Raw genomic sequence first — 13436 nt, 5'->3', positions numbered from 1 at the left:
GTCGTCGGGAGGGTGGCCCAACCCACACACAATCGTGAAGGATCACGGCTTCCGTGGGCTGCGTGGCTCCACCCAACACACAGCAACAATCCCCCTCCATGGGCCTCACATCTCGCATAACTGATCCTGCCCAGTCCTGGCAACATCTTTCCTCGGAAGATGGTAACATTGGCCCCTATACAGATGGGGAAAGTGAGGCACATGAGGCCGTAAGGCATAGCAGCCGCAGGCATCAGCTCTGGAATCACAGAGAACTGGATCTCAGTTCCTGACTCTGACCATCCCTAGCTTGGTGACCTCAGGAAACTTACCTTACCTCTCTGAGCCTCAGATTCCTCATCCTGTAAAAAAGGTATTAAAAAAAAAAAACAACCTACCCTTGAGGTTGTTTTTTTTTAAGTTTATTTATTTTTGAGACAGAGAGAGACAGAGCATGAACGGGGGAGGGTCAGAGAGAGGGACGACACAGAATCGGAAACAGGCTCCAGGCACTGAGACGTCAGCACAGAGCCCGACGCGGAGCTCGAACTCACGGACCGCGAGATCATGACCTGAGCCAAAGTCGGCCGGCTCACTGACCGAGCCACCCAGGCGCCCAGTTTGAGGGTTTAATGGGATCAGACATGTGGAGTGTGTGAGGCAGAAACTGATACGTCGCAAGCACAGAGCAATTGTTGTAATTATTTTTACCCAAAAACCACAGGACTCAGAAGGGTTGGGGGGTGAAATTCAAAGCCAGGTCAGTTTCATATGGAACCTGTGACATGTCCCCTGCCTCTTCACACCCACCCAGCACCCCGGCGGGCCCCAACTAGTCCCCAACACAATTTCTCTTTCCCAACATGGCCACTCACCACCCAGCCTACCAGCACCATGGACAATCACAGCCTCCGTATTCGCAGACGAGGGTACTATTGCCAGGTTTCCACACAGGCACCCAACAGGGCAGACGGACTCACTCCCATTTTGCAGCTGGGGGGACTGAGACCCAGGAAGGTAAGGTAAGGCACTGGCCCACAGCCAGGACTACAACCCATGTCTCTGGTTTTAAAAATTTCCTTCAGCCTCTTGACCAGCTTAGAGTTCACACAGCAATTGGACGTGTTAACTTGATCCGTTACATCCTCCCAGCAGTAACACGAAGACAGGTGTGAGGCCCATTTCCTGCATGGGGAAACTGAGGGCTCCGGCTGGACACCTGCCCCACCCAGGATCTCAGAGCCGGTCAGAAGCAGGACGGAGACTGGAATCTGGCATTCCCATCCCCACAGCCTCCCCTCACCCTCCGGGCAGGAGGCAGCCCCTGCCAGGGTGCGGTGTGACGGGGTGCCTGCGTGGCCCCCCATCAAAGCAGCCCGACCCCAAATGACACTGTCCTGAAAACAAAGCGCCTGCTGCACCCAGCCCGTGGCCCTGCAGGCGCACACCCACGGTGGCGGCCCAGACAGACCCACCTTGTCCGCGTCCGCGTCCCCGCGGAGGAAGGAAAGCAAACCTCAGACCCGACAGAGCCCCCACGAGTGGCAGGTATTAATTGGTGCAATTAGGCAGGCCTTTCCCAAGGCCATAGAAGCTGCAGCATCAATAATTAGACTCAGATTGGAATTCCTTTGGCTCTGCGTGTAAACAGGACACTCTTTCTGCAGCTGCGGTAAATGATTGTTCAAGGGGGGGAAACATTTACTGTAATTTGAAAGGAGCAATTGACTGTATTATAGTGGATGGAAGTCTGCCTTCTGCCCAGGCTCAAGGAAAGAAGCCTTCGGACACAAGGGTCCCCCCGTCATTGGGGTGGCCTGGTTTTGGAGTCAGAAAAACCCAGACCTGGGCTCTGGTCGTAACTCTCCTACTTATGTGCTGTGTGACCTTAGACAAGCAACACAAGGTCTCTGAGCCCTCCTTTCCTCATCGGAAACGTAGGGATGATACCAGCACATGCCCATAAGGCAGAGAAGGAGATCAGACGAGCCAAGCATACAGAAAGTGCTCAATAAAAATGAGCTGCTGTCATTATTGTTATAGTAATGATACCAATTATTGTCACCTTTGAAGCATCCCTGGGGGCCAGAGGAGCTCACAGTCCACTACCCGTCTGCCAAAGGAATACACCAAAACAAAACAGACGAAAAACTATACTCCACCCAACAGTTGATGAAGCGTCAACTGTTTACAGGATGAATCCGACAACCCTGCTCTCAGGATGCTGAGTCTTTGGTAAAGACAGACACGGAAACAGGTAACGGCCCAAAACCTCACCTCGTACAGCACTTCGCAGTTTACATAGCATTGCCTACCTCCTTCGTCCCCAGATCTTGGATAACACTGGAAAGGTGATGCAATCAATGCCCACTCTGTTGATGAGAAATCCGAGCTGGGACGTCACTTGCCCAGGAGCACACGGCCAGGAAGAGACAGAACTAGGGTTTGAACTCAGATCCACCTGCCCCATTAGCCATCACAACCCCTCGGCAAATTGCCTCCAGGGAAGGAGGTCGTGGAGACCGATCAGGGTAATCCATCACCTGGAAAGGAGTCTGCTGTAGGGCCTCACGACCAGGCACAGGGTTGGCTGACCCCGTCCTGAGGCCCCTCCAAATGCAGAGATGACCTTGCCCCTCCATCCTCCTCCTTCTTGCCATGACCCCCCACGGCAGTTCTCCCCCAGGACTGTCATATGCCTCATGGGTGCCCACTCTGCGTGCTCTTGCTTGGGGGCCTCATCCCTTCTGGGGCACCCACCTCGGATCCCGGGGAGCAGCCCTCTGAGACAGAGCACTGAGTTGGAGGTCAGGCAGCTGGGTTTTGGTCCTTCATCCGTCTCGGACCAGCTGGGGTGGTTTGGCCCAAGTCATGGCACATAGCCTCGGTTGCCGTATCTGTCAAATGGGGATGAAGACGGGGCTGTCGAGGGTGAAAAAGGGAGCTCCACCGGGGCAGGGAGCCGACTTGTGTCCATCACTGCATTCCTGGCACACAGGAGACCCTCCTATGGACACTCAAGTATGGAACAAAGGAAGACGGAAGGGGGGAGGGAGGGGCAGGAAGAGAAGAGGGAGGAGGGGACAGAGGAGGTGGGGAGCGAATCTTTTCCATCCTTCAAACCCGACTCTATCCACTCATATGTGGAACTTGAGAAACTTAACAGAAGACCACGGGGGAAGGGAAGGGGAAAAATAGTTACAGACAGAGAGGGAGGGAGGCAAACCATAAGAGACTCTTAATACAGAGAACAAACTGAGGGTTGATGGGGGGGTGTGGGGAGAGGGGAAAGTGGGTGATGGGCATTGAGGGGGGCATCTGTTGGGATGAGCACTGGGTGTTGGATGGAAGCAATGAATCACGGGAATTTACCCCCAAAACCAATACACTGTATGTTAGCCAACTTGACAATAAATTATATTTAAAAAAAAAAAAAACCGACTATATAGCCAGCATCTCTGTGAAGTTCCCAGGGTCTTTCCAAAGTAGCAGGGGGAGGAGGCATGAAATAATGTTTAAATCTGAGCCTGTGGCCTCCGTATCAATAGCACACAGGTTCCCAGTGGACAGGCTGCTTCCCTAGGGGCCTCATCCTCCTCATCTGTGGGCGGGGATGGGAGTCACAGTCCTGCCTTACTGTGGGCATGGTAAACCGAGGCTAGCTGGTCTCTAAAAGCACTCCGCGCCTGACCAATAAGCATGTGCTACTTGTTACATTATCACCCTCCCCACCAGCTTGCTCACCTCGTACAGGTTAAAATCACGGGCTCTGAACCCCTGCTCCTTCCATACTAGCCGCAGGGACCTTTCTCTTCCTCCGTGGGGCCTCAGTGTCTGCATCTGTAAAATGGGCCTGAAGGTAGTTCCAACCTCCCAGGGTGGTGGTGTGGTCTGGAGTGAATTAATGCAGATACTCTGCACTGGGTGAGGCCAAGCCTGGATTTTCGTTCCTGTCCTCCCTCCCACAGACGTTCAAGGTGCCCCTACTCAGCACCGGCCCTCTGCTAAGCGCTGGGGATACAGCAATGAGTAGAATCACCCGGGCCCTGCCTTCCTGGAACTGATGCCCCGTCACTCTTTCCTGGACGTTTCCCTCCCCCAGGGAGCTCCAGGGGAGGAAAGAAGAAGGTTTCCTCCAGATTTTAAAGTCCAGAATTGGGGGGGACGCCTGGGGGAAAACTGGTCAAAAGGTCAACTTGTGCCTCAAGGCAACAGGCAAGAGGCGATGAGCTTCCCATCACAGAGATGTGCGTGCGGAGGGAGGTGTGGGCAGCCCCCCCGGCCAGGATTCCGACACTGGGAGAGAAAGGGCTAGGTGGCTGTGGGGTCCCCTGCAGTCAGAGGAGTGTGAAGTGGGGTCAGGATGCTGTGAACAGTCCCTCGGCCCTCCTGCCCCAGCTGGGCTCTGGGGAGACAGGGAGGTAGTGAAGCCAGTACCCCACCTTGGTCCCCTGCCACTGTCCGGGCACATGGCCCCGTTCACCTGTGGGTCTGCAGACTGCAGTGGGCGGAGGGGGGGGGGGGGTGGATTCAGACCAGGGTCCTCAGGCCCAGAACCCAGGCTATTCCCAGGCCCAGGTCGCCTCCCAGGGAGACAGCACAGGAGCCCTGTGTGCTGGGAGAGCCAGCTGTGGGCCGGGAGGAGGGAGGAGGGAGGGGAGGAAGGAGAGATGGGGGAAGGAAAGGGGAGGAGAAGGGGAGGAAGGGTGAAGGGGAAAGAAGGAGACGGAGGAGGGAGGGGTAGGATAGGAAAAAGAAGGAGTAAGCAGGAGGGGAGGAGGAGGAGAGAGGAGGGATGAGGGAGGGGGTGAGAGGCAGCAGTGGAGGAATTTTAGTGCCCCATGAAAACCTGAATAAATAGTGTCTAACCTTTCCTGCTCCCACCGCCTTATCTCAATATCCCATTTAATAGCGCTTTGAGGCCCACTAAAAGAATACGAGGGCTTGTTATATCTGCTCTAAGTCACGGTTACTACGGGCCTGGCTGTCGGCTGCGGCAACACCCGCCCTCGGGGATCCTCGCTTCCCGTTCCTGATGGGCAAGTGTGGGTCCTGTTCTTCTAGAGAGGCCTGGTGCCCCTCGCCCGAGACCCACCAAGGCATGGAGACGATGCCAGGCAGTGGGGGCCCTGCCAGTGACACCCGCTTTATCGCCCCAGGTCTGCTGTACCGAGTCCCACAGCCGGGTAGCTTCCACCGGAGAAATGTATCGTCCGCGGTCCTGGAGGGCAGAAGTCCAGAAGCGTGTGTGTGTGTGTGTGTGTGTGTGTGTGTGTGTGCGCGCGCGCATGCGTGGTGTGCGTCTGAGCCGTGTGCATGCGGCTGCGTCCCTGGAGTTATGCGTCTGCGTGCGCTTTTGTGTGCCCATGTATACATCGGCCTGTCTGAACGGAGAAGCGCCCGTGACTGGGTCTACCCGGGGCCTGAGGCACGCGTGTGGCTGCATCCCTGTGCTTCTGTGAGCCCCGCGGGGAGCACGCGTGGCCACCGCGTGCAAGGTCCAGCGCTGGGGTAAATGAGGCCTTTTCCGCCCCCGGCTGCACCCAGGGCCTGCAGGCGGCTGAGCTAATAAGACTGCTTTCCCCGAGGCGGTGGCTGCCCGGAGTCAGGTCGGGGACTCGGACCTTGGGGCTGGGCTCCCAGGCCCTTCGCCGAGGCTGCTTCGTCAGCAGGACGGTGGCCCGCCATGACCCGGTGCCCTCCGGCAGCCCAGGGCCGGCACAGCCCCAGAGTGACCCCTGGGGACACCTGCTTCTCTCCAGGCTCCCCCCCAGTCGTCCCTGGGAGACTTCCCCCGCAGTCCCTGAGGGGCCCTGAGAGGGACCAGGGCCCCCTCGCCTATACCAGAACCCTCTCATCCAGGCTTGACCAGCCTGACACGGCCTGTCGAGGGCCTCAGTCTCCCCATCTGGAAATGGAGCAAGAAGCGGCCTGAGGCCAAGGCTAGATGGGCCACCTCCCTCAAGCTCAGGGATGATAAGGCAGGTGGGTGTGGATGTGACAGGGAGGAAAGGATCTCATCTCTCAGTGAGGTCTTAAGGGTGAACTGACAAAACGCCCCATAAATGCTCATTACAGCCCGAGCCAGGCTAACGATCACCATCATAATAGCTGTGATGATGGCCGCTTTCCGTCTAGGGCTCTCACGAAGGGGCTAGGAAGGTGCCGTGGTGGCTGCTATTATTACCATTGTTGTCTGTCTGCCACCTTACCTGGGACACCACAGCTGCCCACCACCCATCTCCCTACACCAGGGAGCTGCCTGCCGGCTCCCGACCCCCTCACCAGGGCTTAATTAGGTCTCTTAGAAGGCAGAGCCGGCTCAGGGCCGCGGGGAGCTTGGTGCAGAGGAAGCTGTAAGGAAGGGAGGGGGTGGCCACAGACGGAGACCTGGGTCGCACTGGGGGTCTCCTCCCTCACTATCCCCCGCCGGGGCCCTCTCCGCAGCAAAGGCTGGGCCGGAGCGAGCCTGATAGACGTACCATGCTCTGCAAGCTCATTCTTTAGCCCCGAGCAAAAGCGCCACCAAGCTTCATCAATCCGGACAGTGCTGCGATTAATTCCTCAGCGTCAGGCACGCCTGCGCCCCATCTGGGCTCTGCCCATTCCCAGTTTTGTGACCTTGAGCTACTGACTTTCCCTGTCTGAGACTCTGGTGCCTGGCTTGAAAATAAGGATGATAGGGGTGCCGGGGTGGCTCGGTCGGGTAAGCGTCCGACTTCGGCTCGGGTCACGATCTCGAAGTTTGTGGGTTCGAGCCCCGCGTCGGGCTCTGTGCGACAGCCTCGGAGCCTGGAGCCTGCTTCGGATTCTGTGCCTCCCTCTCTCTCTCTGCCCCTCCCCCACCTCGCGCTCTCTCTCTGTCTCTCAAAAACGAATAAAAACGTTAAAAAAAATATTAGAAAATAAGGATGATAATCGTCGCCCGTCCCGTCCCAGGTGGCCTGCGAGGACCGAGTAGTAGAATAGAAGCAAAGGGCTTAACGCAGTGCCTGGCCCCCCGTTAATTCGCCTTTTGTGTCTGCTACACCATCATCATCAGTCAGGTATGGGACAGGTGATGCTGTGATGACAAGTAACCCCCAAATCTTCACAAGTCCATCTCATGCTGACACGAGGCTGGGGCTCTCACTACCGTCAGTCGGGGACTCAGGTTGATGGGGCTAAGTCCCCACCTTAAATGCTACCTGCGGCACACTAGGGAGAAGAGAATCCTGAGAGTTTCCAATCAGCTGCTCAGTGCCCCAGCCTAGAAAGGAACGTGCCCTCGATTCTGGGCCATAACTCATCACATGGCCCTGTCACCCACAAGGGACCCAGAATAATAAATTGTAAGACCATATGATGGAGTGCCTGGTGGCTCAGTCGGTTTGAGCGTCCAACTCTTGATTTCTCTGGCTCAGGTCATGATCCCAGAGTCGTGGGATTGAGCCCTGTGTCACGCTTTGCACTGAGCATGGAGCTTGCTTGGGATTCCTCTCTCTCTCTCCTCTCTCTCTCTCTCCTCTCTCTCTCTCTCCCTCTGCCTTTCTCCCCCACTCCCACTCTCTCCCTCAAAAAAAAAAATGTAAGACAATATGTAATAACAAGGGTCCATTTAGAATCCTAAAACCTCACACATAGAAAGACGGTTGGGATCATCCTGTGTTTCAGACTGGGAGTGCAGGACCCAGAGAAGGAAAGAGACTTATCCAAGCTCACACAGCAAACTGACTTCAGAACTGGGGACTCCAACTCAGGTTCCCCTGACTTCCTGGCCAGGATGTTCTTGTTCACCCCACAGCATCAACCTCCATCCCGGTGGCACCAATGTATCCATTCAATTCTGACCAGCGAAAAGTCTCCTGGGAGGAATCTGGAAAAGATTTTGTCAACCCTTTAAAAGAGTCAGAGGAGGGGCGCCTGGGTGACTCAGTCAGTTAACTGTCCAACTTCAGCTCAGCTCATGATCTCATGGTTTGTGGGTTCAAGGCCTTTGTCAGGCTCTGTGCTGACAGCTCAGAGCCTGGAGCCTGCTTTGGATTCTGTGTCTCCCTCTCTCTCTGCTCCTCCCCCACCCATGCTCTATCTCTCTCTTTCTCTCTTTTCTCTCTTTCCTCTCTCTCTCTCTCTCTCTCTAAGATAAATAAACATTAAAAAAAACAGTTAAAAGGGGTCAGAGGAATGGAAAGCCTCTCTGCTAGCTTTGGATGCTGTTGCATGAGGAGGCACCACAGCAGCTGTTTTGTGACCATGAGGAGATAACATTGAGAACAAAAGCCCACACTTAGAAAAGCAGAGTGAACATACAGAAAGAATTTGGGTCTTTGGCATGTCACTGAGCCCCTGAATTAACCTACCTCTGGACTTCTTGTTACCCCAGACACTAACCTGTCCTTATCATTTAAATCATTTTGCTTTGGGTGTTCAGACGCTGGCAGCCTGGGGCATCCTCACAGGCAGAGCCTCACGCTTCCACCCGCCTCACTCCACGCTTTTCTCCTACCTGTTGCAAGACTCCTACTCCAAGCTTTAGCTTCAGCATCCTCCCTCCTGGTTTCCTGAATCTCCCCTCACCTAGAGCAAGCCCCACTTTTGAAAACCATGTCTCTCCTCCCTCAAAGCGCTTTATCCCAGTTTGTAATCACACTCTCGTTGGTGTGATTCTTTGATTTATACCTCCCTTCTCCGCTAGAAATACAAGCCCCGTGGGGCAAAGAACACCCCGTTTGGACCCCATCTTAATCATCGGTGATCAGCACGGTGCTGTCCACAGTCAGCGCTCAGCGTTCATCGAACGAATGAAGTGTTCCGCGTGTACTTGCTCATTCACTTATTTTTATTCCCAAACATCCACCAAGTAAGCTTCAGGAAGCCGAGGATCATTGGCCCCAGAGGCCAGGAGCGGTGTCTGCCCCTGGGGTAAGCACTCAAATATTTGTTGAGTAAATTTGGCAAGTGAATCAGACTCCCTTTATGCGCAAGGAGTCGGTGCGAAGGCTCACCTGCGCCTTGGAAGGGAGAAAGCCAGTGGGCACTGCGACATCCAGGGTGGTAGAGATGTGACATCAACACGGCCTTTCCTCATCCTCCCCGAGTCGTAACACTGCCACCACTCCGTTGGAAGAAGGCAAACGAAAGCATTGCTCAACGTGAACTGACGTCAGCGTTGCCCCCGTGGCCAGGCTGTGAGCCCCTTGAGGGCAGGGCCGGTTTTCTGCAGAAGCATCTCGCCCGGGTGGATGAGGCCCCGGTCCTGCAGGGGAGCTGAGTTCCCAGCGCACCTCATGCCAGATGGCTCTCCTGGGCCCTGCATCCATCATGGCAGTTGGTTCTGGGGAAAACAGAAGCGACGCTTGAGAGATGGATGTCATTGGCAAATGGGCTGTGATGATCATGCGTCTCCATTTTCCCCTTAATATACATGATGAATAAACTTAATTACACGGAAAATTGCTGCCATTGAAGAATGTGGCGCGTGTGGCTTTCTGGTTGTTGCGTCATGTTTCCTGGCTCAGCTGATGGTCCCAGGTTTCTAGAAAGGGAGGCAGAAGTCCCCCAGCACTGCCTCCGGGATCAGTCTTCATGAGGAGAAAGTCACGCTCAAGGAGGGGGAGGCCAACACCTGATGCGGTGACAGCGTGTCAGTTCTGAAAGGCCTGCGGTGTAAATTTCACCCAACCACCCATTTTACAGATGAGGATAATAGAGTCCCAGAGGGAAGGATGTGATGACTCGAGTCAGAGCCAGGGACTAAGCATGGTCTCTTCTTCCCCACGTCCTGTATGTCAGTCTGATCCAGAGGACACGTAGGCAAATCCGGATTTGTTCCGATGTCTTCAAAAGCGGACATTTGGGAACTGCCCCCTGCCAAGAGCCTACTTCCTAATGGTCACGATTGCGAGCACCGTGCCAGTGGAGAAGCAGTGCCTCAGCAAAAGTTAGCTGTCATTGTATTGTTTTTGTTGTAATTATTGTGACAAATTGAATGCATTTTATAAAAGCAGTTTGCCCAAAATGGGAGAAAGAAAGAGAAACAGTCAGGACCCGAGAGGCAGGAAATCTAAGTGTTGGTGTAGCCTGTTACTAACTAGCGCTGTGCAATTTAGCAAAGCCACACCCATCTCTGAGCCTCAGTTTCCTGTCCTGTAAAATGAACATAAGAATCTCATGGGAACCTGGGTGGCTCAGTCGGTTAAGCGTCTGACTTCAGCTTGGGGTCGTGATCTCACCAGCTCGTGAGTTCGAGCCCCGTGTCGGGCTCTTGTGCTGACAGCTCAGAGCCCGGAGCCTGCTTCTGATTCTGTGTCTCATTCTCTACCTGCCCCTTCCCTACTTGTGCTCTGTCTCTGTCTCTCTCTCAAAAACAAATAAATGTAAAAAAATTTTTTCAAGAATCTTTTGGTTAGCCATCAGTGGGTTGTTGAAAGCTCGGGTAAGGTAATGAATGTCTGAGCTGCACAAACTTGTAAGAGGTCATATGATACTTTTAAAGGGGAGACTTCTGCACCATGTCACTGACGGCCAGTCGTTGACAGAACAGAAGCTCAGGCAAGTGTCCTGTGGTCTTCCAGTCCCTGCTGAGAGCAAGTCAAGCCTGCCTGAAGCCAGCTAGCTGGGGTGGGACGGGGGCGGGGGGAAGGGAATCGTAATAGCTGATGTCTGTGTAACAACGTTCATCATTATTCAATAGATAATCCACTCTATTATCGGGCGGGGGGGAGCTGGTGTGGGAAACTCTCTTAATTTCACAGTTTGCAAAGACACAGAAATTCCTGATTTCCCACCTTCACCTGATGCGTCCTCCCTCAAAACGCACCGTGCAATGGATGAACGGATAAAGCAGTGTGGCCCAACACACAATGGAGTATTACCCAGCCATAAAAAGGAAGGAAATTCTGACACCTGCTATGACACGGATGAACCTTGAGGACGTGATGCCCAGTGACATAAGCTGGGCACCAAAGGGCAGATAGTGTTTGATTCTGCTTACATGAGATTCCTAGCATAGGCAAAGTCATAGAAAAGTAGCACTGAGGGTCCCAGGGGCTGGGGGCAGGGACAGCGGGATAGGGAGTTAGCATTTAATGGGAACAGAGTTTCAGTTTGGGGAGATGACAAGGCTCTGGAGACAGATGGTGGTGAGTTGCACAACATCGTAAATGTACTTACTGCTGCTGAAATGTATGCTGAGAAGGGGTTAAAATGGGGCGGGGGGCGCCTGGGCGGCTCGGTCGGTTAAGTGTCCGACTTCAACTCTGGTCACGATTTCATGGTTCATGAGTTCAAGCCCCGCGTCGGACTCTGTGCTGACAGCTCAGAGCCCGGAACCTGCTTCGGATCCTGTGTCTCCCTCTCTCTCCCCCCCTCCCCGACTCATGCTCTGTCTCTCAAAAACTGAATAAACATTTCTAAGTTGTTTTAGGAAATGGTTGAAATGGTAAATGTTATGCATAAAGAAAGAAAACTTGGGAAACAGTCCACTGTGCTCCTCTGGGCTATGCATATATTATAAATACTCAGACACTCCTCTGTTCCTTCCTTCCTTCATTCATTCATCCCCCAAATATTTATTAAGCACCAACAACGTACGAGACACGGTTCCAAGCCTGGGGGATACAGAGGCGAAAAACACAGACAAAGACCCCTGCTGGCCCAGAGGTGACGGGAACGCAAGAGCCACACAGTAAACAAGTAAATGCATTAATAAACAAGATAATTACAGACGGTGATGAGCTAGGAAGGATAAAACCCGGGCGATGTGCTGGGGGGAGGCAGGGAGGGAGGCTTCCTACTTTAGAGAGCAAGGTCTAGACTGGGCTCCCTGCGGGACGGCAGATCCCCCGAGGCCTGCAAGAATCCGCCAGGCAACCAGCCGGGAGGGCAGCAAGTCCTAATATGTCATAGACACCGCTGTATAGAATATACTTGTATCCCTGACTCCCTCCCTGTCACCTGCCCCGGCCTTTCTGGCCCCAGCCCCGCTCCAGGACGGGTCCCCTAGAGGGACGTGGACATTGCTAAGACTCAGGGCCTTTCCGTAAGCATTTTCCAAGCCCCTCCCCCGCCAGAAAGTGCTTCCACGTGTCTCACCTTCCTCCCCCCCTGCTGCAGACGCCGCTATTGGATCTTTAGGGAGGCAGAGACACTTCTAGGGACGTGGCCCTCGTGCTGACTCTCCAGCCACAGCGTCCCCTACAGTCTCTGACAGTGTCACCCGAGACCCCAGAGGGGGAAGAGAAGAGCCCGATTGCCAAGCAGTGGCCCGCGGTGGGATGGCACCATCGAGCTGGGAGCTGCAGCTCGTTAGCAGTAATAAATTAAGTCCCAAGCTGGGGCTGGTCCCATTTAATGCCTTCAGATCCTCCAAGGCAGTGGTTCCTTAATGAAAGGTTCTCTATTACGAAATTGGGTTTCCATCCATCTCCATTATGGGGGGTAGTTTACCTGCTAATATACACACCACGCACACTCCTGGCAGGGGGTGTGGCCACCAGAAGGTGCAGAATGGCTTTACAGGCACCCGGGACGCTGACACACGGCCTGTCCCCGCTGCCACCGCAGACAGAGCTTCCAATCCTCCTGGGCCGGCTGTGTGCCAGTGTCTAGGGGACAAGAGAGAACTCAGACTTCTTGGGATGGGGCAAACTCAGGCCAAGATGGGGGGTCGGTCCGCCCCAGGCCGGCTTGCAGAAAGGACGACTCCCAGCAGAGCGACCGAGAGATGGGATTTCTATCCCTGCCTGATCAGAAGGTGCTCGGCGGGCCCGGGCTCCAGCTTTTCCGATCGTGCGACCTCTGCTGTTTCCTATTGGCCACCGGTCACCTTCGGCAGCTCCTACTGATCCCACCTTCAAGAGGCTCTGGGGATCCGTCCCCCTCTGGTCACCATCCACCATGGCCCGTCCAGATAGAGGAGGAAGAAGGTCGATCGTATAGACCGAGAGGGCTGGGGGGCTGGAGGGGCGGGGGGCAGGGAGAACGGACTGACCCCGGGGAAAATTTGGCAGATGCATCCTTTCCCCATTATCTTTACCACCAAACCGCCCATCCTGGCAGACACCCTGAGATGGGGATGAGAAAATGGTTTCATTCCCATAGGTCTGGGACACTGGGGCCAGTTCGTTTTGCCTGCAGCAAAGACACCTGTCGGAATGCTCACTTCTGTGACACATTTGATCACGGATCTGAGCTAAGGTGATTTTGAAAGAAGTTTCTCTTATTTTCAGTCCTAAGTCGAGAAGTCCCTTGTTGTCTCCTCATGCCCCCCGGCAAGGTAGGGAGGGTGGTTAGGGAGAGCGGCACCCACCGGAAGTTTGCCAGGAGGGGCGACACGGGGCTATGCACAGCTTACAACGATCCCATGCAGTGCGTACTAGGATGACCCCCATCGCGCAGACAGGGAAACAGAGGTTAACACGACTCACGGATGTCTGTGTGACTAGGAAAGCCCAAATACTCTCCCTGCGCCCCCACCA

Source organism: Lynx canadensis, chromosome D3 (genome assembly GCF_007474595.2).
Source record: "Lynx canadensis isolate LIC74 chromosome D3, mLynCan4.pri.v2, whole genome shotgun sequence".
Classification (NCBI taxonomy): domain Eukaryota; kingdom Metazoa; phylum Chordata; class Mammalia; order Carnivora; family Felidae; genus Lynx; species Lynx canadensis.
The sequence above is the reverse complement of the archived record's forward strand: the minus strand, read 5'-3'. Positions refer to the sequence as shown.